The 24,353-nt window shown below is 44.2% G+C and overlaps 1 protein-coding gene across 1 annotated transcript in view; it reads left to right on the top strand.

Annotated features, from left to right (window-relative positions):
- LOC124613228 (leishmanolysin-like peptidase) overlaps positions 1–24,353 on the top strand; it is a 555,464-nt gene that overhangs the window by 331,228 nt on the left and 199,883 nt on the right. The gene's annotated exons all lie outside the window — the stretch shown is intronic.

Raw genomic sequence — 24,353 nt, 5'->3', positions numbered from 1 at the left:
ATATGGGACATCATCGGACAGCAACTACAGCGTCACCCGCAAACAGCATTATCGGTCCCTGCCTTGGCCGACCAAGTGCGACAGGCGTGGACCTCCGTCCCACAGACAGACATTCGGTACCTGTACAGCACGAAGCATGCACATTTGCATGCTTGCATTCAGCTTTCTGGTGGTTGTACCGGTGACGGCTGTAGCTTCCAATGACTTACCCGCGCTTACGTTACTCTGTGATCTTACAATGTTAATAACTTAAATATGTTACCTATACAAATGTATTTTCTATATTTCATTGCTCTACATTAATTATTTTTTGGCGTTGTAACTTTCTTCCGACAGTGTATTTGAGAACACATTTGCGTGTACGAAAGCACTACAATTTGTAGCGCCCGAGCTATGATTAATGATCGTGAATCCCAATAATATAGTCAGTTTACGTGTTGACAATTTTGTCTTTCAGAGAAGAGAAGAGAGTAGCGTAAATTTTCTGTCCACAAGGACGAAAGGCAGCGTTGAATTTCTAATTTTGTTGTGCTGTCTTCAGAAATGTAATCAGTACGCTTGCCGCTATTGTTCTCTCTCTTCCCTCCATAGCCATATGTATCGACTCCTACATACGCGTCTGGAGCATCATATCTCGTAGCTTATTTCTCTCGTGTAGTGAACCCGCCAGAAATTCGTGTTGTTACAGTTCCCAGTAACTAGTACAGAGATAAAACTGTCACCAAACCGAAAGTTAGCTGAACACCGCAATGTTGTACTGATGGTAGGCACAGTCGTGTTGGAGGTGGTGTGCCGTCATCTTCTTACGGCCTCTGAACTGACTTCCCCAGCCAGTTACAGTATGTGGGGGACTACAGTCTGACGTGGACTCGGAGCCACGGTGCAACTTCCATATTTCACATTCTTCATATTAAAATCATTGCCATCAATAGAAGAGAATCCGAACTGAAAATCGAACTCGGGATCTTTCGGATTTGTAATATGGTACTTAGCCACTAAAGCATCCAGCGACAACCTGCTAGTTAACTCCTGATCAAATGGCAGAACTTTTCCTACGATAAGAGAGCCAGTTCCTAACAGTCAATTTGCAGTAAGGTTAGTTATCAGTGTCAGACTTTACGGCCTACCGCGGAGAAAATTAGTCATTACAGTGGAACGCAAGTAATCACCATGTTACTGTTTGTGTAGATGGTCAATATAAGCAGTCAGTTTCGAGCTCATCTTCACCGCCGATCCATACACTTAACGCAAGCAAATTTCGATGCATATACTCCTGTTTTTCCATTTTCATATTTGTGCCCAGAATGAATTTTCACTCTGCAGTGGAGTGTGCGCTGATATGAATTTTCCTGGCAGGTCTATGCTGTGTACGGGGTCGGGACTTGAAACTGGGACCTTTCTTCCAGGAATGCTAGTCCGCAAGGTAGGGTGGAGAGCTATCAAGTTTGGACGGTAGATGAGGAACTGGCGGAAGTAAAGCTGTGAGAATTGGTCGCCGAGTCCTGCTTGGGTTACACAGTCGATACAGCATTCGCCTGCAACAGAGAGAGGTCCCAGGTTCAAGTTCCAGCTCACAGTTTTAATCTGCCAAGCAGTGACATATTTCTTTGTCCATTCCTCGTTTTCACATGAGACAAATGAAAGCATGAGATTATGAAAGTTAATTGGCCACAGTAAATCGCTATGAATGCGAAGGTGCTGGCGGCAGTGCTAATACTTACGTCTTACTTCAGTGCAATGACCTGTGGAAACTTCACGGCATATCGTTCTCGCTCGATCGTTTTAAGTCAGTGAACCTATGGTGCAGTCATAAAGACACTGGACTCGCATTTGGGAGGATGGTGTGAGATTTAACTATGTTTATGTTGTAATATATTCCCCATAATATTATATAACTAAATCCACACCTTCCTTGGATATGCTTGACGAATTTCGTAGAGAATTAAAAGTATTCAGCTTCATTGGACGTCAGAGACGATAGTGAAATTTGAATAACAGACGAAGACTTTACACAATGAGTCTTTCATTCTGCACCGGAGTGTGCGCTGGTTTAGAGATAGGACAGAGGACTGGCGCGAGCAGTACTCTGAGGGCGGGTCGTGAGTCGCGCCTGGCTAGCTCAGCCGGTAAGAGCAAGTACCACGAGAGGCGAGGTACCGGGTTCGAGTCCCGGCCCCGCACGCAGTCGTAATCTGCAGAAAGTTTCACATACAAACTTTACATAGTGCTTGTCTATTATCAACATCCAGCTCAAATCGGAACGTATCTGATGGACTTGGACTCCAGTATCTTGCCCATCTGTGTTACTACTGTACCATTTCTCAAAAACGAAAATACATTGACGTCTGAAGAGATGCTTTAGCTGTCAGACAAGACCTCGCGACTCTCCGATACGTGCGAGTAACCGTAGCTCAGCCACCCTTCCCCTATTACGACGACTTGTGACTTCACTCTTATAGAATCAAAAATGTCATGCGTGAGAGTTACAAAATATGTTTTGATTCAAACTAAGACAAAGAAAATGACGCACCACGAAGGAATTATCCAAATGGGACGGAAATCTGTAGATGTGATGCGGATGTACAGACGAACAAATGATAACAATTTCAGAAAAATTGGATGATTTATTCAACTGAAAGAGCCTCACAAATTGAGCAGGTCAACCGGCGTTTGTCCACCTGTGGCCATTATGCAAGCAGTCTCGAGGGATATCGTGCTAAACAGAACCTCGAAACTTAGCACGGAGTTCAATGCGAGACGCCTATAATAATTTCCACAACGAAACTTTCTCTCGAAACCTGGCAGAAAATCCGAAGAGATTCTGGTCGTATGTGAAGCATGTTAGCGGCAAGAAACGATCAATGCCTCCTCTGCGCGATAGCAATGGAGATACTAACGAAGACAGTGCTGCCAAAGCAGAATTACTAAACACAGCCTTCCGAAATGCCTTCACAAAAGACGACGAAGTAAAAATTCCAGAATTCGAATCGACAACAGCTGCCAACATCAGTAACGTAGAAGTAAATGTCCTCTGAGTAGTGAAGCAACTCAAATCAATTAATAAAAGCAAGTCTTCTGGTCCAGACTGTTTACCAATTAGGTTCCTTTCGGAGTACGCTGATGCATTAGCTCCATACTAGCTCTTTATTGAGATGAAGCTCTGAGTGCTATTGACAAGGGATTTCAGATCGATTCCATATTTCTGGATTTCCAGAAGGCTTTTGACACTGTACCACACATGCGGCTAGTAGTAAAATTGCGTGCTTATGGAATATCATCTCTGTTATATGACTGGATTTGCGATTTGCTGTCAGAGGGGTCACAGTTTGTAGTAACTGACGGAAAGTCATCAAGTAAAACCGAAGTGATTTCTGGCGTTCCACAAGGTAGTGTTATAGGCCATTTGCTGTTCCTTATCTATATAAACAATTTGGGAGACAATCTGAGCAGCCGTCTTCGGTTGTTTGCAGATGACCCTGTCGTTTATCGACTAATAAAGTCATTAGATCAAAACAAACTGCAAAACGATTTAGAAAAGATATCTAAATGGCGCGCAAAGTGGCAGTTGACCCTAAATAACGAAAAGTGTGAGGTCATCCACATGAGTGCTAAAAGGAACTCGATAAACTTCGGTTACACGATAAATCAGTCAAATCTAAAAGCCGTAAATTTCAAATAAATACCTAGGTAATTACGAACAATTTAAATTGGAAGGAACACACAGAAAATGTTGTGGGTGGAAAGCTAACCAAATACTACGTTTCATTGGCAGGACACTTAGAAAGTGTAACAGACCTACTAAGGAGACTGCCTACACTACGCTTGTCCGTCCTCTTTTAGAATACTGCTGCGCGGTGTGGGATCCTTACCAGATAGGACTGACGGAATACTTCGAATTAGTTCAAAGAAAGACAGTACGTTTTGTATTATCGCGAAATATGGGAGAGATTGTCACTGAAATGATACAGGATTTGTGCTGGAAATCATTAAAGGAAAGGCGTTTTTGGTAGCGACGGGGTGTTCTCACGAAATTCCAATCAGCAACTTTCTCCTCCGAATGCGAAAATATTTTTTTGACGCCGACTTACATAGGGAGGAGCGATCGCCACGATAAAGTAAGGGAAATCAGAGCTCGTACGGAAAGATGTAGGTGTTCATTCTTCCAGCGCGCAATACGAGATTGGAATAATAGAGAATTGTGAAGGTGGTTCGATGAACCCTCTGCCAGGCACATAAATGTTATTCGCAGAGTATCCATGTAGATGTATTGCTGAGAGCCGTTTGAACCATTTGAAAAGCGTTTTTTTTTCTCCCACACGTAAATCCGAACGGCGCACATACAAATGGTGCCATTAGCTGAGCATTAACTTCAGCGCAGTTAAAATCTTTTGCAAAGTGATTAATCGATTCGCACAATTTGCCTGGGTGCCAGCTCCGGTTTCTCTTTAAAAGCTTGCTTAATATATTGTAACATAGCTAGAGTGAGAGACATTTTCGAATGGCTATACAAATGGCCGCTGGTCCACAAGTTTTTTCATATGTTGCCAGCTGAAATAGGAACAGAGCACCAAACCCTCCTCCCCGAACCGCCATTCAGCGCAGGGTTCGTTTCAGAATGGCGGTAACGATAGTTGTTTTGAAAGTCTCTTTTTTTTAGTCCTACAGAGAACAGCTCGCATCACTAAGGGTGCTAAGACCCAGCCCGCTAGACAGAGAGGCGAGCCATATATACTAGGCCTGAATCCGCGAGCCAGATTAACGACGGCTGCTCTGCTCAGCCACAGACAAAGATCTGTTACTCTGTGGCTCAGCCCGGTCCAGCCACAGTGTGGTGAGCGCGCGGGTCGGCTCGGCTCCCGATCTCCGCTCCTGAAATACGATATACACACACACACACACACACACACACACACACACACACACACACACACACACTGTAATGCCACTTCCTCGGACGAGAAATGAAAATCGAAAATTAGCTCCAAAATTCCCAAAGATTTCCCCAAAACAAGTTCCAAATTCCAAGAAAAATGAACAAGCAACCAAATTTCCAGTTAACACTATTATTTAGATATTAACCAATATTTGAATCAGGAATCTAATACTTAGTAATTTATTAACATACGAAAGAAAGATAGGATTCCAGTAAATTCAAACTCAAAATTCAAAATCATAGTAAATCGCAAAACCATTATAATTAAAATTCGCAATGTAGAACCAACGTTCCCAAACAATACTCCGTGTGAGCACTCTTTTGGCTAAGGATAATTCAATCCATTGTCACTACGTTACGAGAGTTAGCCGAAGCAGGTCATACTTTTGAATGCTCGTATATGTAGGCGTAATTAGATTGTTTTTTTCTGAATTGATTATTGCTATCTACTATGACGCAGTGAAACGATACTTTGACTTCGAATATTACGTTATTTAGAATTCAGATAGAGGACTTGCATATATTAGACAGAAGTGACTTTTAATTAGATAACCTGAAGTTAACACTATTCAGGAAATGAACACAGATAGACAGTTTCATTCGTAATAACTAATGGACTATGGAACTTGGCGATAGTTACGAAGCATATAATTTATAATTCCCCCCAACAACTGGGAGAGCTTCTTCCTCACGGCTCCGTCAGGAAGTGACTAATATTGTGTAATAAACTAGCATATCGTGTCAATTCACGCATTTATCATTCAAGTTTTACAATATTATTTATAGAGATAACGTGCTGCGACATTATTTGACTGAAGCGCTCTGCGCTTATATAGAAAATCCTTGACGTTAATATTAATAACACTGTTACGACTTATTGTGAATTTGAGATTACATCCAGTCTATAGGGAATTAGGTTTCTCTGCAACTAATTTGAACTTGTCATTAATATTTAAATAGCAACTGATAAACCATCGATTATAAACGATTTAATTACGACATCTGGTGAAGTAAATATCTCGCACAAGTCGCGAGTTCAGTTCATCAATGTTTTGATAGCGATACATAAGAAAGAACAACCTCATTGCTCTACCGCTGAGCGTTAGGCAAGACCGAAGATCCGAAGGACGTTACGAAACACACACACACACACACACACACACACACACACACACACACACATTATATATATATATATATATTCACAGCACATTCGTGGTCCTTTAGAAGTACGCGTGATTATAGACGCTGACGGAAATAGTCACAACACCCAAAAAAATGACTAATGTGTAGTAATGAAATTTCGGGAATACATGTGTCTGCGTAACGTATTTAAGTGACTACCTTTACGATGCAACTGTAAATGCTGGTAAATTAGTAACCAGTGTAACCGCCAGACTACTGAATGCAAGCACACAGACGTGCATGCATTGTGTTGTACAGGTGCCGGATGTTACTTTGTGGGATGGAGTTCCGTGCCTATTGAACTTGGTCGGTCAATACAGGGACGGTTGATGGCGGTTGTGCATGACGCTTGAGTTGTCGTCGGGTGGCGTCGCATATGCGGTCGACTGAAGACATCTGGTGATCGAGCTGGCCAGGGTAACGTGTCGACACTGTCTAGAATGTGTTGGGTGACAACAGCGATTGTGGGCGAGCGTTATCCTGCTGGAAAACGCCCCCTGGAGTGCTGTTCATGAATGGCAGCACAGCAGCTCGGATCACGAGACTGACGTGCAAATTTGCAATCAGGGTGCCTGTGATAACCAGGAGAGTGCTTCTGCTGTGATACGAAATCGCACACCAGATCGTAACTCCAGGCGTAGGTCCAAAGAACCCAGCACGCGGACACTTCGAATGCGCTCTCGCTTTAAATACTAAAAGTCGCAAATGGTGGTGGTTTGGTGCAGTGGATTGCACGTTATAGAGCGTCTCGCTCGGAACTGTCCTTGAAGTAACCGATTTGTAACAGTTCGTTGTACCACAGTGGTGCCAGCTGCTGCTCGGATTGCTGCTGCAGATGCTGTACGATGCGCCAGAGGCATACGCCGGACACGACGATCTCGGTAGTGCTACATGGCCTTCCGGAGTGCGGTATCTGAGCTCTGTCCAAAACTGGGAAGGAGAGGTTCATGTCCCAGTGGTAAAGACTTATTGTTCGCAACACTCTTGCTTCCATCGTTTGACGAATAGATGGACCTGGGCAGAGAACTGTTTGAAGGCAGTGATGTGCTCCAGGGACGCGTGGCATTTATGACGTTTGAGGGACCACCTACGGTCTCTGATGGCCACAATGATTTCCGGCGACCACAAAGATACTTACTTCTGCAGGGAGCAAGTTCAGCTGCGGCAACAATGATAGTAGTGACGGTCTGGATCACCTCATTGATGTTGCCATGCAACAGAGATTCAGTAGTGGTAGCGGAGGTGGAAGCATCCCAGTCACCCTCGCTAAGAGCCCATCTGGGCAAGCACCCATATGAATGATGCTGGTGGAGAGACAGGAAGAGCGGCAAGTAGTCACTACCACACAAGTCGTCATGAGCTTTCCAGTGATAGGAACAGAGAGAGATAAGCGGTCACGTAACGACCAAGGTCAACGCTCACACAGAGTATCTCCCATGTGGCTGATGCAATAGCTTTGTAAATTATTTTTTTACTTGATATATTCTTTTTGATGGGAGTAAGGGAAAGGAAAGACTTTATTTAATTTCTATAATAATGGGTAAGGTCACTGACGAGTTTAATTTTTTTGCAATTTCACCTACTTTAAGCCACACTGACACAGATTCGGATTCATTTATTTTACGATGATTCCTGGTCCTCAGAACGAAAGGCATTATCGACAGGTAATATGGTTTACCCACATTTCTATTGTAGACCTCTGCGATGTGAAATGTCCGATAAGCGATGACGTGACGACTGTTGAAACTTTCTAACCCTGGAACTTTATCGACTTTAGGTCCACGGACGAGGGCTACGGTTACCCATCCGTTACCTTGGTGCAGGGTATCATTGTTGGTAATAGTTAAGTTCAGAACTCTACCATAGAAAACTGTTGGACCATGCAGGACGACTTGTGCACCTACATAGTTGAAGATATTAATAGCAATATTATCTACTGCTTTGGCCCGCATCTCGTGGTCGTGCGGTAGCGTTCTCGCTTCCCACGCCCGGGTTCCCGGGTTCGATTCCCGGCGGGGTCGGGGATTTTCTCTGCCTCGTGATGGCTGGGTGTTGTGTGATGTCCTTAGGTTAGTTAGGTTTAAGTAGTTCTAAGTTCTAGGGGACTGATGACCATAGATGTTAAGTCCCATAGTGCTCAGAGCCATTTGAACCATTTTTATCTACTGCTTTATGGACTGTATGACACGTACGCCTTCTTCTCATGTAAAATCGTGGCATCTTCTGCGTGAGCGGTCCAATGCTGTTGCTCTAGCGGCTGCACGAAGAATGACGCCTTCTTCCCAGATTCATTACTTACACAAACAAAACTGTTGCCTCCTTGAGCCCCCGGTTCTCGATGTACGCTTAGCAGTTCTCGGCTGACGCTGTGAATCAGAAATTTTCTAACAAGGGGAGGCCGCCAATTGTGAAATTCAGATTCGATTCATACTGCGCATAATAAAAGCTCATGGCCAGAGGTGTAACGTGGCAAAGCACCAAGATGCACTTCTCAGCCGTTGTCGAGAAAATAGACAGTTAAAATAAACCGTTGCGGTGAAATACTCTCTACGATTAAAAATTTTGAGCAGCGTCGTGGCGCAGCGGTAAGCGCTCGGGTTTGTAATCCGAAGATCGCCGGATCGAATCTCGCTCCATGCAACCCTTTTTTTTAGTATTTGTTTTTTGTAATTCAAATGTGTACACCCACACACCCACACCCACACACACACACATATATATATATATATATATATATATATATATATATATATATAATTCCCGGCAATCAGTTGCAACAATTATGCATATAATAAGTTGTTGAAAGTCGTTTGTCGTGGAAACACTGGCGACTTCGAACATCATTATGTTTTCCGCAAACAAAGTTGTATTTCACAAATGTTATTAATTGTCTTCATAATGTTAAGCACGTATAGTTAACGGAAGACGTAGAAACGATATTCCGAAACGAATACGTATGGCGTAAGTCAAACGTTCGAATTAGAATAGAGACCCCACGAACACAAATTCGCTGTGGCAGGCATGAAATATAAACTCCGTTACTCGCTCGTTACACTTGAAGGGCAGATGTTGAATGGGCCGAAACGAGCCGCCGCATAACAGCGTAGTTGCCTGCTAACTTCGAAAGAAGGTAGGTGCCGTCCCTAGCGCAACATATAACATCGTCGAAAATCAGTGCGGACGGGAGAGCTTTGGTACACCCTGTTAAAAAAACGGAAAAATGGAGGCGGTACAATTGGAGAGCGATCCGCCTTCACCAACATGCGTAAGCAATTCATTAGTAGTATATATATGAATTACAAAAAACAAATACTAAAAATAAAGGTTGCATGGCGCGAGATTCGATCCGGCGACCTTCGGATTACGAACCCGAGCGCTTACCGCTGCGCCACGACGCTGCAGGAAACTATTAGTCGTAGAGAGTATTTCACCGCAACGATTTCTTTTAACTGTCGATTTTCTCGACAACGGCTGAGAAGTGCATCTTGGTGCTTTGCCACATTACTCCTCTGGCCATGAGCTTTTATTATGCGCAGTATGAATCGAATCTGAATTTCACAATTGGCGGCCTCCCCTTGTAAGCCCGAAAAGTGGATATCCCGGACGCGTGCTGTAATCGCTTCAGCAGCACGCGTTTCTTTTGGCTTGTCATGTTTGTAAACAGAGAGAGAGAGAGATAGCAGCCGTGACCACCGCTGCGACAATTATGCACATTGGCTACATTCTTGCCAAGTCTGTCTGCAGTATCGCAGAAAGAACATCGAGCTTCTCGTAGACCTATTGCACGACCTCGTTCATTCTCAGTGAGGCGTTCGTAATATCGTCTTTGTCGCCTTAAAGACGTTCTTGACTAACATCAGCTAACCTCGTTCGATATAAAAGCCAACTAACGCTCGCTAGCGTTGCAGCGTGTGTTTAAAGCAAACCTGATTTTCATCCTCACAGTGGCCCTACTAGCGCCACTCTTGTGCATCTGGCGCGAAACTGGAGTAGGCATCATCTTTCAGATGCAGAAGAACGTCTAACAACTTCCGTGTATGTCGCACAAGTTTTTCTTGGTGTTTCTATTTTTGTACAGAGTCACTCAAACTGATGTCCAGTTGCACATAAGCGGTCCCATAATTTAATCATCATCGTACAAAACCTACCCGGCTACTAAGTAGATCGAAAAAACTCGCGACGTACTGTTCTCAGGTGACTGGGAGAAACAAATGAAGTACTGATTTGTGTCGTGGGGGCGCTCATTCAGAAAATTCATGAAAGGTCGAAATTATAGAGCTTTAACAAATAGGCACCCAAAATCTTAATTATCGTATATTCGTAATCATGAAATTATATGATACACAGTCAATGTGTTCTTTTAAATGCCTTGAAGATAATCGATGTTGATCAAATCTGGTTGCAATAATACGACGGTTAATAATACGACGGTCACTCCAAAAGAAACGCACACTATTTTCGTAAAAGTACAGTTTTCATTCTGCATGTGTGAAAGGTTTGCAGTGTGTAGATACATCCTTCCCGCTTGTTTTCAAACGTAGTTCTACCTGTTCCCGTGAGTGGCCCCGCCACAGCATGTATTCAAGATGGCTGCTACACTTGACGTTCGTCAGAAGCAACGTGCTGTCATAGAATTCCTGTGCTGTGAAATCGAGGGAGTGGGAAACATCCACAAGAGGTTGAAAAAAGTGTTTGGAGATGCTGCTGTCGATCGCAGTACAGTTAGTCGGTGGGCAAGCAGGTTACGTGATGAAAGCGGGCAATATTGAGGATTGTCCTCGCAGCGGCAGACCTCGTACTGCACACACTCCAGACAATGTGCAGAGAGTTAACGAATTGGCGGCTGCTGACAGATGCATCACAGTGAACGAATCGTTGGGATACGGAAAGGAAGTGTTTGCAGAATACTGAAAGTGTTGGCGTTATAAAAAGTTTGTGCCAGGTGCGTTCCCAGGATGTTGACAGTGGCTCACAAAGAAACAAGAAAAACGGTATGCAGCGAACTTTTGCAACAGTACGAGAATGGAGATGAATTCCTTGGAAGAATTGTGACAGGTGATGAAACATGACTCCATCATTTTTCACCAGAGACGAAGAGGCAATCAATGGAGTGGCATCATGCAAATTCACCCAAGAAAAAAAATAAATCAAAACCACACCTTCTGCTGGAAAAGTTACGGCTACGGTGTTTTTCGATTCCGAAGGACTCTTGCTTGTGGACATCATGCCAAGTGGAACCACCATAAATTCTGATGCATATGTGACGACACTGAAGAAACTTCAAGCTCGACTGAGTCGTGTTCGACCACATCGGCAAAAGCAGGATGTTTTGCTGTTGCGCAACAATGCACGGCCACATGTCAGTAAAAAAACCATGGAAGCGATCACAAAACTCGGATGGACAACACTGAAACACCCGCCTTACAGTCCTGATCTGGCTCCATGTGACTATCATCTCTTTGGGAAACTGAAAGACTTTCTTCGTGGAACAAGGTTTGAAGATGATGACTCCCTTGTGCACGCTGCCAGACAGTGGCTCCAACAGGTTGGTCCAGAATTTTATCGTGCGGGTTTACAGGCGCTGGTTCCAAGATGGCGTAGGGCAATTGAGAGGGACGGAAATTATGTGGAGAAATGAAAATATTGTTCCTAAAGAATGTGTCTACACACTGTAAAACTATGAAACATGTAGAATAAAATATGGATTTTTTAAAAAAATAGTGTGCATTTGTTTTGGAGTGACCCTCGTATAAGCACAGTAAGCCGTGTGTACAAAATGACTTTCTAAACAAATCGCAGCTTTTCCCGCTGAGAATTTTATCGTGAACACATTTTCATTAGATCTGCTGAAGGTGATCCTTACCTGCTGAGACCCTTTTGAGCAAGAAAACTAGTCCCGAAAGGTAAAACACAGTACCTTGAACTTGTAAAGCTCGCTTTACAGTGAGCTAAAAGTATAAATACAGAAAAAAAATTTACACTGTTTCTGGACAGAAACAGTTAGTTCTTCCATTGTGAGCTATAATGATACGGAGACGAAATGTGTGACAGAATAATATACACTGACGGGGGAAAAAATCACAACACCAAGCAGGGGTTTTGCGGCATAAACGAAAGTTGGTAGGCGTCTTTCTACATCTGAAAGATGATGTCTGTTCAAATTTCGCGCCAGCCGTATAAGTAGCGCCTCTATGAGGATGCAAATCAGGTTTGCCTTAAACACGCGGTGTAACGGTCGTGAGCGTTAGTTACCTTTGATACTGGGCGTGGTGGGCCGATGTTGGTCAGGAACGGCATTAAGGCGACAAAGACGCTATTATCGAAACCTCGCCGAGTTTGAACTAGGCCGTGCGATAGGCTGCGAGAAACTGCATGTCTTTCTGCGATGCTGCAGAAAAACTTGACAGACATGTAGCCACTGTACATGACTGCTGCCAGCGGTGGTCTCGGGAAGGTACGGTGGCAGGGAGACGTGGCTACGGAGTGTCACGTGGCACTGCAGAGTGGGAAGACCACCGTGTTCGGCGTATGACTTTGGCGCTTCGCACTGCATCTGCAGCAGCAATTTCAGCAGCAGTTGGCATGACAGTACAAACTGTTACAAGTAGGTTACTTCAAGGACAGCTCCGAGCCAGACGCCTTGTAGTGTGCATTCCATCGACCCCAAACCGCCACCATTTGCGACTTCAGTGGTGTCAAGCGAGAGCTCATTGGCGAGCAGGGTGTATGTCTGTTGTGTTTCCTGATGAAAGCTGGTTCTGCCTCGGTGCCAGTGGTGGCCGCGTGTATTGGTCAGGAGGAGGCCATACGAGGGCATTGAACCAGCTTGTCTGCGAGCTACATTCACTGGCTTTTCGCGGATGATGCTGTAGTATACAGAGAAGTTGCAGCATTAGAAAATTGCAGCGAAATGCAGGAAGATCTGCAGCGGATAGGCACTTGGTGCAGGGAGTGGCAACTGACCCTTATCATAGACAAATGTAATGTATTGCGAATACATAGAAAGAAGGATCTTTTATTGTATGATTATATGATAGCGGAAAAAACACTGGTAGCAGGTACTTCTGTAAAATATCTGAGAGTATGCGTGCGGAACGATTTGAAGTGGAATGATCATGTAAAATTAATTGTTGGTAAGGCGGGTACCAGGTTGATATTCATTGGGAGAGTCCTTAGATAATGTAGTCCATCAACAAAGGTGGTGGCTTACAAAACACTCGTTCGACCTATAATTGAGTATTGTTCATCAGTGTGGGATCCGTACCAGATCGGGTTGACGGAGGAGATAGAGAAGATCCAAAGAAGAGCGGCGCGTTTCGTCACAGGGTTATTTGGTAACCGTGATAGCGTTACGGAGATGTTTAACAAACTCAAGTGGCAGACTCTGCAAGAGAGGCGCTCTGCATCGCGGTGTAGCGTGCTGTCCAGGTTTCGAGAGGGTGCATTTCTGGATGAGGTTTCGAATATATTGCTTCCCCCTACTTATACCTCCCGAGGAGATCACGAATGTAAAATTAGAGAGATTAGAGCGCGCACGGAGGCTTTCAGACAGTCGTTCTTCCCGCGAACCATACGCGACTGGAATAGGAAAGGGAGGTAATGACAGTGGCACGTAAAGTGCCCTCCGCCACACACCGTTGGGTGGCTTGCGGAGTATAAATGTAGATGTAGACCTACACTTGCAGTTACTGGTTGGGTGCGATTTTGTATGACAGCAGGAGCATTCTCGTGCTTATCCCACGCACCCTCACTGCAAATTTGTACGGTAATCTATTAATGTAACCTCCGGTGCTGCCATTCGTGAACAGCAGTACAAAGGGTGTTTTCCAACAGGATAACGCTCGCCCACAAACTGTTGTAACCCAACAAGCTCTACAGTGTGTCGACATGTTGTCTTGAGCTGTTCGGTCATCAGATATGTCTCCAATCGGACGACAACTCCAGTGTCACCCGCAACCGGCATTAACTGTCCCTCTCTTGAGCAACCACATGGCAAGCAGGCATTGAACTCCATCCCACAAACTGACATTCGGCTCCAGTTCAACACAATGCATGCACGTTAGCGTGCTTGTATTCAACATTCTAGAGGTTACACCAGTTTAGTAAGCAACGTACGTCAATCACTTCAATATGTTACCCAGACAAATCCGTTTCCGAAATTTCATCACTCTACATTAAATATTTTTTGGTGTTGCGATTTTTTTCCGTCAGTATACATACAATATTATTATTATTATTATTATTATTATTATTATTATTACTTAGTTACATTTTCAAGGCAATACAGCGTATATAAAAAAAGACAAGAATTTATTATTCTTTGGAAGCCTTTTGCGACTGTTATAACGATTTTCCGGATTCCAGTATTACCTACCTTCTACTGACGATTTGTTTAGAAAGAATAGGTTGTACAATTTCAGATTTTTATGCATAGCAAATTCTCTTCATGTTTCTGTTAACCGGTACACTTACATCAAAGTGATTTGCACTTCTGGTTTTTGTTCATACAAGTGACATCTCAACTATTGTATTCTACAAATCTCTGGGTTAGAACTGTGCGTTCGGCATATACAGGCTGCGCAAAATAGAACTGTTCCGGAAAATATTTATAAAACTGACCCGGAATTGACGTTAGCTGATGAACAGGAGAACTGCCCATCGCAGAAAAAGCCGTAAACGGTGATCTCGATGTTCCACCGGTTGCTGTTACCTGTCTGCCCACGCGCATCTCTCTCGTGCTCTGTTCCAAGTTCTTCACTGTGTCGTTACGTTTGAGTTCATGAGAGAGGCTGACGTATATTTAGTGACTAGCTGAATGCAAAACAAAAGATGCTCACGATAAAACAGCACAAAACATCCAGCAAAGCGTGCAGTTCAAACCTTAACGCAAAATTGCGCGAAATGGGCTCTGGGCGAATAAGCCCCGTAACTAGTCGGAAAGAGTTAGAACACCTCAAGGGATTGATTGGAAGAAGGGAAGGCTAGAACAAATTTCGACGAAAATTCAAGGCTGCAAGTGGAAGTTAAGAGATTTTCGTGTCGAAACATTATCAGAAAGAACCCGCATTTGTATCGCGACATTCACTGTTGTGCACGAGTTAAGCCGTCAAGACGAAGTTTAGTGTGTTCACCTCTCCCGGTGGTTCCCCAGTGAAATGAGAGCGGAATCAGACCTCTTAGATCCTCAGTTTTTCATTTCTTCACGTAAGGCTTGGTGCAGCATGGTGGCGTATGTGATCCCACAGAAGATGTGTCTTTTGCATTTAAGAAATCCCCATCAATACTTTCAAGAGCCGTTGCATAATTTGAAGATTAATTTGGTTTGGTTTTGTTTTGCTCTAGGGCACAAAAAGAACTGGGGTCACACGCGCCCATTCAAGATTGGTGTTGCTAATTTGAAGGCTGGTGTTGAGGTGCGCAATTTATGGTGTCCGCGCTGTATAACGATTGTTCTTAATGCAATGTTCAGAAACTGTTTAATCCATATGTTCATCTGCTCACAGAAGACGAGTGACTATATGGATGTGTTCAGCAAGTCGGACAACAGCGCACAGTGTCTTGAGAACGTCGCGGCGAGTGGACGGGGGCAATCTGCAGAGGCGATTGTCTGACCCGCTTCCCTGTGATTTTTACCTGTGGGGCAAACTGGAGGACCAGGTGTGCTCAAACAATCCTGACATAAAACGTCAAGCACGCTACTGCTGTCATCCCCTGTGTCTCGCAGTTTGATATATCGAGGAAAGCACTCCATCGACCTCAACGGTGGCGATTTCCTGCGTCTTCACTGATGTTCATTGACGACGGTCAACTCTGCGCCATTCTTACTGTAAACATTTTCCGGGCCAGTTTTCTTTCGCGCTCCTTGTGTTACAAGATATGAGCATTCAGGCTCTGGGCATGGATGTAACACGGCATTGTAATTTTCCTAGCGTTGAACTCTTAAAGGTCTGTTGGAGTGTTTTGAAAATGTTTGATCGCGTTTGTTGAGATAGTCTTAGTGGCCAAGCCATGTGATCATTTCAAATAGTGCGCCGCATCTTCTGAAGTTGTTAACTTCGAGCTTCTGGTTAAGTTATTCGCGATTTGTTGCGTGGAACATCTCGTCCGAAACAACCAATATGAAATCGCGAGTTTGTGGGTATAAACGTCCTTTCGAGGAACGGCTCTCTGTCCATTCGCTCTCCACATGTAGTTGATCGAGAGCATAGCAGAAAAATTCCTATTCTGTAGTTTGTTTCTTCTGTATCAGCTCGTTCGGTTGACAAACTTCAGTACTAGTGGCTGGCTCGATCAAGCTGTAGATCTTGTTGACAGTTACAGTCATTTGCATTGTTTTTCAAGTTTGAGCCTCATTAGTGGCACTTTCGAAGTGATTCAGTCCACTTTGGATAATGAGAACTAGTCCACAGACGCCTTTGTTCTTTGACAGAACTACTGTATGCGGGAGTTGGGGTGGTGACGACTCCGTTTGTCGTGGTGGCTGTTACGAACTGTTTGTTTGCTGCTGATTTCTACGTTTATCCAACGGATGTATGCCAAGCTGTACGACAAAGCTGAGACGGCAGTAAGTTAATGGATGTCATGACGTTTCATACTTCGTGGCTGTAATCCGCTCACAATTACAGGATCAATATTCCTCTTCGGTTGTTGAAATACAATAGCACGGGTTTTCTACAGGATGTGGATGGTGACTGAAAGATAATTTTGAAATCCTATTTCACAATCAGCATGTTCATTGTAACAATGAAAACATGACTTTCATAAAAGAATACAATATTGTTTCAATGTCATGTTCCAATAAAAGACTTGATTCTAACTGGGCTCATCATTATCTGGCAGCAAAAGTTAAGGAATACGTCCAAACGCGAGCTGATCTGCTCAACAGCCAGTTCAGATTGGCACGCTCAGTACAGTCCAATATTGTGCCTGTTTAACAATTGTTTCCGCCGGGGGAAGACTTTTGCCTACCCTGCCAACATGCGGATGGTCTTCAACAGCTCACAGGCCTCCGAAGTACACTAAAGTAACCCTTCGACATAGTACGCTCGCAAGGGTTGACTTCAGAGGTAGGTAAGCCAGTAATTCTTTCTGCATTCTTTTCTTCGCCATTTGGTTAGCTCTAGAAGCCTTTCTCGTTCCTAGCTTCTTGTATAGTTCAGTTTTATTACAATGTGTACTGATACTACTGCCAAATCCAGTATGTGCGAATTCGGTGTACGAGAATAGCCAGAGAAAACAGAGGGGTGAGACCTAGAGCTGCGCCGGCCACGTCTCGAGGCATTCCTCGCGAGTCGAGCCGTTCCTCCATGCACCTGGCGGCTGCGCCACGCAGCACACGCTTCTGCTGCGGTTTGCAACACTCTCTCTGGCGCAACTCGCGGCCTGCCCGCGCCTCCCAGCGCGACAAGTTCTTCTCTTGTCCCGCGTATGGCTGCTTGCCCATATACGACAGGCGAAGGCTGTCGAAACGTGATTTGCACCTGTCGCTCGTTCTCTGACAACGGAATCAGCTCCGACAACAGCACTTGTCAAAAACAAAACAAAAGAAAGGCGAGAGCTGATTGCTCCTCGGTTCCGAAAAAAGTAGACACATATGTTTGTTTACTCCCTAGATAGAAAGTTTAAGTAACGAGCAGGACGCGTGCTAGTAGAATGATAACTTTCCTGTTGTTCTTGTTTTCATCTTCTGATACTTTATTCTTTGTTATACGAGATGCGGTCAATAAGTAATGCAACACTTTTTCCTCAGCCAATTTCGGTTGGGAAAAAAATGCGGAATTTGTTGCGGGACATCGTGGAATATTCCCGCTTCGGCTCATATACTCTCATGAAGTTGCCATAGGAGGCGGCACTACACGTGGTCTTAACAATGGCGCTTGTAACAGACGTGCGCCCCAAGAAGAGAACTGTTACTGAGTGTGGTTGGCGGAAAACCAGAGCATCGCAGATATTCATACGCGCTTGCAGAGTGTCTACAGTGACAGGGCAGTAAAAAAAAAGCACGGTGACTCGTTGAGCATGGCGTCTGTCATTGTCGCAACAAGCTCGCGCAAACCTGTCCGACATGCGGTTGCACACACTTTTGACTCTTGTAGTTTTGGAAAGTGCAGACACAGTCATTCCATGTCATAGACGGATCACAAACAAACACCTCGCTGCACAAGGTGCCGTAAGGCCGTCGCATTAGACGGAGATTATGTTCAAAAATAAAGTTTTGTAGCCGAAAGAGGGGGGAATAATACGGTGTATTGGAACCCTGAGTAAAACCAACCCGCTTTCAGACAAAAAAGTGTTGCATTACTTGATGACCCCTCGTATTTATGGCGATTTCAATGTACAGTGAAATATCTGTGCCAAACTCTTCGACGATAAAATATAGGGATATTACTATCACAGTAGAGCAAAAGATTCATTTCTGTTTCGCTGCAGCTTTTCCTTCACCTTCACCTTTTTGCAGAGAATAAAAATGAGGTGGTTTGCTCCTTGGCGAAATATACCAACTTTCAGGTATTTCCAGAGAATATTTTTTACGCCTGTTCCGCTGTTCTTGGAAAGTCGGAAATTGTAGAATAAAGCAATTGTAGAACTTTGCTCGACGCCATGGTTGGTTTGGACCACCGCAGTGCTTCTCTACGTTTGGTTGCCTTGCCTACTTTTGACTTCGAATTGGCTACGCATCCAGTTAAAGGTGGATCTTCAGTTACACGTGGGCTCCGAACCACGGTGCAAAAAAATGTTCAAATGTGTGTGAAATCTTATGGGACTTAACTGCTAAGGTCATCAGTCCCGAAGCCTACACACTACTTAACCTAAATTATCGTAAGGACAAACACACAGACCCATGCCCGAGGGAGGACTCGAACCTCCGCCGGGACCAGCCGCCCAATCCATGACCACGGTGCAACTTGCCGCTTTTGACAATAATAAATCATTGCCAAGAGGTGAAAGGAGCGATAAGAGCAAGTAAAGAAATTCTGCAGCAGAAGAGGGATGGAAATCTGTACTTTGTATTTGTAGCCGGGACCTTACCAACTGAGATGAAAACATTCTTCCTAGCTCACTGGCATAGGATTTTCGTGTTTGAGGACGAACAACACTAACCGTCAACGTCGTTTCGTGATTATTTCTTGTTAATCGTTCTTATCTTTCCCTCATCAGACAGCTGTGGACTATCGACAAACAATGACAAGTTAGCCGTACGGTGTAGCGGTAAACTCTGAGAGGAACGCCACCACACTGAAAACGTCGATGGTGGTGTCGTAAGACACTGGGACCGCATTCTGGAAAACATCAGCTCAGATACCCGTCTGGCCATCCAGATACAAGTTTTCTGTGCTTTCCGTACAATGCTCCTTTCAAAGATCGCGAGCGGTTGCTTTTTCCCACTATTCCCCAGTCGAAGTCTCCGTTCCTCCGTCTCTAATACCTATAATAACCTCGTCGTCGATTGAATCCTAATCTTTATTCCTTCTTAAGCACCTGAAGCGAATGCCGGCATGGCTCGTTAAAGGATACAATAAAATTAGGTGATTTGCAGGTAAAGAAGAACACACAGTCGATTTCTATCCTATTTATTACCCCATCCAAGCTATGACTTCCTCTCTAACAACAGGCGCCAGTGTCAGACTTTCCGTCCTCCATTTCTGTTTTCTTCAAAATAGAAATACAACTAGAAGCTGAACCTAGAATCGGAGAAGGAACAAATGGAAAAAAGTATAGCATAATTTTGATGTTATCTATTACCGTCGTGATTGCAAAATCAAAAGTAACTTTTAATTTCGGTATTTTGGATGCTTTCAACTTTTTCACGGGATAGTCATATTCTAATTGATGTCGATTGTCACTTGTTTCCTGGTGGTTATGCAAGTAAAAAGTCGAATAATGTCATCTTCTGTAGAAGGTAGCCAACTTGCGTTTTTCATGCATAGAAAGTGAGACCAATTTATTTGCTGTAGCTCATTGATCATACTTACAATTTTCTTGTGATTTTGGTAACCCATAACGTCCAAATACTCATTGATCCTGATGGCGCCTAAACTGATCATTATAAAATCAAAACCCAAATACAAAACTATGCGATGTTTTATCAACGAATAACATTATAAGGCAGTTCCTATGTTTAGAATGGACACCAATTCAAAAAGAGGAGACATGTAAATAAGAGAGAGCAGAAATAGGACTTGATGTTGTGCTCGTTAGATTACGTATTGAATATTCGGAGGAACTTTTCCCTTTATATGATGTCAATTAACTTTAGGTCACGTGGACAACGAGGCGTGACACACATGCCTCAAAAGGGGCGCAGGTCGTTCCTGTAAAGAGGCTCGCAAGACTGACGCTAGGAACTATACACCTATTTCAGCGACGCCAATTCTTTGTCGTCTTTTGGACTTACATTGTGCTCTCGTATCATGACTTCGCTGGAGACCTAACAACTCCTATGTAGGAACGAATATGGTTTCCGTAAAGACTAATTGTACGAAACGCAGATTTATCTGTTCGTTCATGAGGTGCAGAAGGCAGTAGATAGCGGAGCTCAGGTTAAAGCCACTGAAATATTGCATTTAGACAGTTTATCCTATTATGATTTTGAAATAGACACTCATTTGCTTCTCTTTTTCCCAGTTACTTATTGTTGGCTGGTATAGAACTGCACGTGCCCAGTTGCTTGGCTAGTGGTTGGCGTTGGTATTTCGAAATAGTAGTAGTTAATGAATTTAAATTGTTGCAAAAGCAGCAGGCTCTAGGACGCCTACCAGTAAACACCACACCAGGCTGTAATTCTGTTTAAAGATAAAAGGATTAATATCCAGGATAATTAATATGAATAAAAATGATTATGTATTTCTATTCTCACCTTATGATGCCATTTATTGTTTACCTAGAATAATTAAATCCGTGACGACATGAAATACTTATAAATACAGTGGCGTTTCTCGTGGCTAATAAAAGCTTTACTACAACGATCTACACGACCAGAGTGAGTATTTTAGAATCCTCTAAATTTTAATGAGAACGGCGGAACAAATGGATTATAGCGCAGAGAACAATGCGCGACCGCTCTTAATGCCACCACCTCTGGCACAATAGATTTTCTGGCACGCACAAAAACTCGTAACATTTTCGTGATATGAGTAGCGTTCAATAAGTAATGGAACACTTTTTTTGTCTCAAAGCTTGTTGGTTTTATTCCAATACACAATATTATTCCCCGCTCTTTTGACTACAAAACCGTATTTTCCAACATAATCTCCGTTTAATGCGACGGTCTTACGCCGCCTTACTGGCAAGGCCTGTATGCCGGCACGGTACCACGCTGCCCGCATCTCGTGGTCGTGCGGTAGCGTTCTCGCTTCCCACGCCCAGGTTCCTGGGTTCGATTCCCGGCGGGGTCAGGGATTTTCTCTACCTCGTGATGGCTGGGTGTTGTGTGCTGTCCTTAGGTTAGTTAGGTTCAAGTAGTTCTAAGTTCTAGGGGACTGATGACCATAGATGTTAAGTCCCATAGTGCTCAGAGCCATTTGAACCATTTTTTTTTTTTTTTTTTTTTTTTTTTTTTTTTTTTTTTTTTTTTTTTTTTTTTTTTTTTTGTACCACGCTACTGGTCGATGTCGGAACGAACGTCTCGCTGCATCAACAACCTCACCACCATCCACCTACTGCTTCCCGCGGAGTGCGTCCTTCATTGCACCAAACAGATGGAAATCGGAAGGTACGAGATCCGGGCTGTAGGGTGGATGAGGGAGAACAGTCCAATGACGGTTTGTGAGGTGCTCTTGCGTGCGCGAACATGTGTGAGGTCTTGCGTTGTCATGGAGAAGTAGCAATTTGTTTGCATTGTTGTAGGGCGACGACCACGCTGAAGTCGTTTCTTCAGTTTCCTGATGGTAGGACAGTACGCTTCAGAGTTGATCGTTTGCAGCATGAGGGAGGACATCAAACAGAATAACCCATTAACCGTCCCGGAAGACCGACGCCACGACTTTAACGGCTGAGAGTGCAGCTTTGAGCCTTCGAACTTTTTCTTCGTAGGTGAGGTAAAAAATTCTCATGACAGCCTCGCTACGCGGAAGTAATTGCGCAAAGGTGGTTCGTCTTTGCTCATGATGGTCTTCTGTGAGGCGGCGAGGAACCCAGCCAATTGAGTACCCCAATTGATGGACGATTGTGTCAGCACTACCAACAGAGACGACAAGTTATGCAGAGAGCTGTTTGATTATGATCCGTCGGTCACCGGATACTTCCGGAGAGTATCCGCATGTTGCAACACTCCAGTAGTGACAGGTGTGTGCGGCCGGCAGACGCGCGGGAGATGGTACAGGCTTGGGCAATCTTGTTGCGAAGTTGACTGACGCTTCGCCCAACGACTCGCGTGCTTTTGTTCACTGCCAGTTCTCTATAGACATTCTGCAAGCGTCTCCCACAACAACTTCCGCAATTCTTCAACCAAAATTCCAGCCATCATGATTTAGGTTTTCCGTGATTTCCCTAAATCGCTCCAGGCAAATGCCGGGATGGTTCCTTTGAAAGGGCACGGCCGACTTCCTTCCCCATCCTTCCCTAATCCGATGAGACCGATGACCTCGCTGTCTGGTCTCCTTCCCCAAACAACCCAACTCAACCCAAATTGACTGAGAAATAAAATGTTTTGCATTACTTACTGAACTCCCCTCGTATGTTGTACCATGTATCTTGACTTTCAGGAACCATCAATAGAAACCCGCTCTCTCACGCGGTAAACAAAATACACGCTTCCCTAATAACCGCACAAATATGCATTTGGATTCTAGACATCCTAACAAAGACGTCGTTTAAAGGGGTGGTGGTGTCAAAGTACAGGTTGTCGGTAAATTCCGCTATCACTTTAGGAAATCATGGCTTGGAAACCATTAAAGCATCGTGGTTAGTTGTAAAACGTTTAGCAGCTCTCAAAGTTTTTCTGTTACGCCGGAATTTGTGCGTCCCTCGTAGAACATCAAGACATGATTCGAGTTGTGTCCATATACTGGTCAGATTTGCAACATCAACAGTTTTGTTTCCATCATTCATTCATGCACGAAGGATAACAATATTATTTACTGGTGCTGACGATGACGACGATCATCGCGCGATCCACGATGTCGGGGGAGTGCGGGTCCGTGTGGTGGGACCATCAGGACCCACCCACCTGTCAGGAAACCCGTCATCCAGCACATCCCGCACATTCAAACTCCAATGTGGCCCTGCATCATCATCCTGGAAGGCGATGGAGGGCTGCAGCTCTCCGCTCTGTCGCAGCACGAACTGTTACTGCATGTCCAGGCAAGGCCGGTCTGTGTGGCCGAGCGGTTCTAGGCGCTTCAGTCTGGAACCGCGCGACCTCTACCGTCGCAGGTTCGAATCCTGCCTCGGGTATGGATGTGTCTGTTGTCCTTGGGTTAGTTAGGTTTAATTAGTTCTAAGTTCTAGGGGACTGATGATCTCAGATATTAAGTCCCATAGTGGTCAGAGCCATCTTTTTTTTTAACCATCTCCAGATAAACATTTTCCGTTATAGGTTCCTCTACGACAAGAAATGGGCCTAACACCCTGTCGTCCTTCAGACCACACCAACTATTAAGTTTCGGGTTATTATGAATTTGTTCACGTGCGTGGTGTGGGTTTTCGGACCCCCAGATTCAAATGTTTTGGCGATTCACATGTTCGGAAATGTGGAACGTTGCTTCATCTGAAAACAGGCACTTAAAAGGTAATCGTTGTTAGCATCTTGGAGGCCAGCCAGAACACTCGAATACATACCTCAGATGGTGGTCATTTTGGCTGCAATGCTTGAACTATTTGCACGTTGTACGCGAAAACGCGTAAACTCTTCTGTAACACTTCATGGACGATCTTGTTTCTTGCAGTTCTCTTGATGTACGACGAATAGACTACTGGGGGCTGCATTCTAATGCAACTTTCAGTGTTAACACGTGCTTGAGATACAGGAGGTTCGAAGAGAGTCTCTTTAAAGCTTTGGAACCACCTCTTTACGCTTGTTTTTGCCAGTGAGGCTATCGCATACTGGCGTTGACAATTCAGCAGTACCGTCGTCACAGATTTGCATTCTGCACCCCCAGATGACACGTTGCGTCTTCTTCTAATCTGTCGCCGTTCTGATTCACTCCAAGTCAGATCTGCAACAAAGGGTAAAGGAAGAAAAAATTGTGAGCGCTGGTAACCTTTTTGACAACAAACCAGCGGTCCATATGTTTGA

The sequence above is a fragment of the Schistocerca americana genome, chromosome 4 (assembly GCF_021461395.2).
Source record: "Schistocerca americana isolate TAMUIC-IGC-003095 chromosome 4, iqSchAmer2.1, whole genome shotgun sequence".
Lineage (NCBI taxonomy): Eukaryota > Metazoa > Arthropoda > Insecta > Orthoptera > Acrididae > Schistocerca > Schistocerca americana.
Note: the sequence above shows the minus strand (reverse complement) of the source record. Positions and strands in the feature narration are given on the sequence as shown.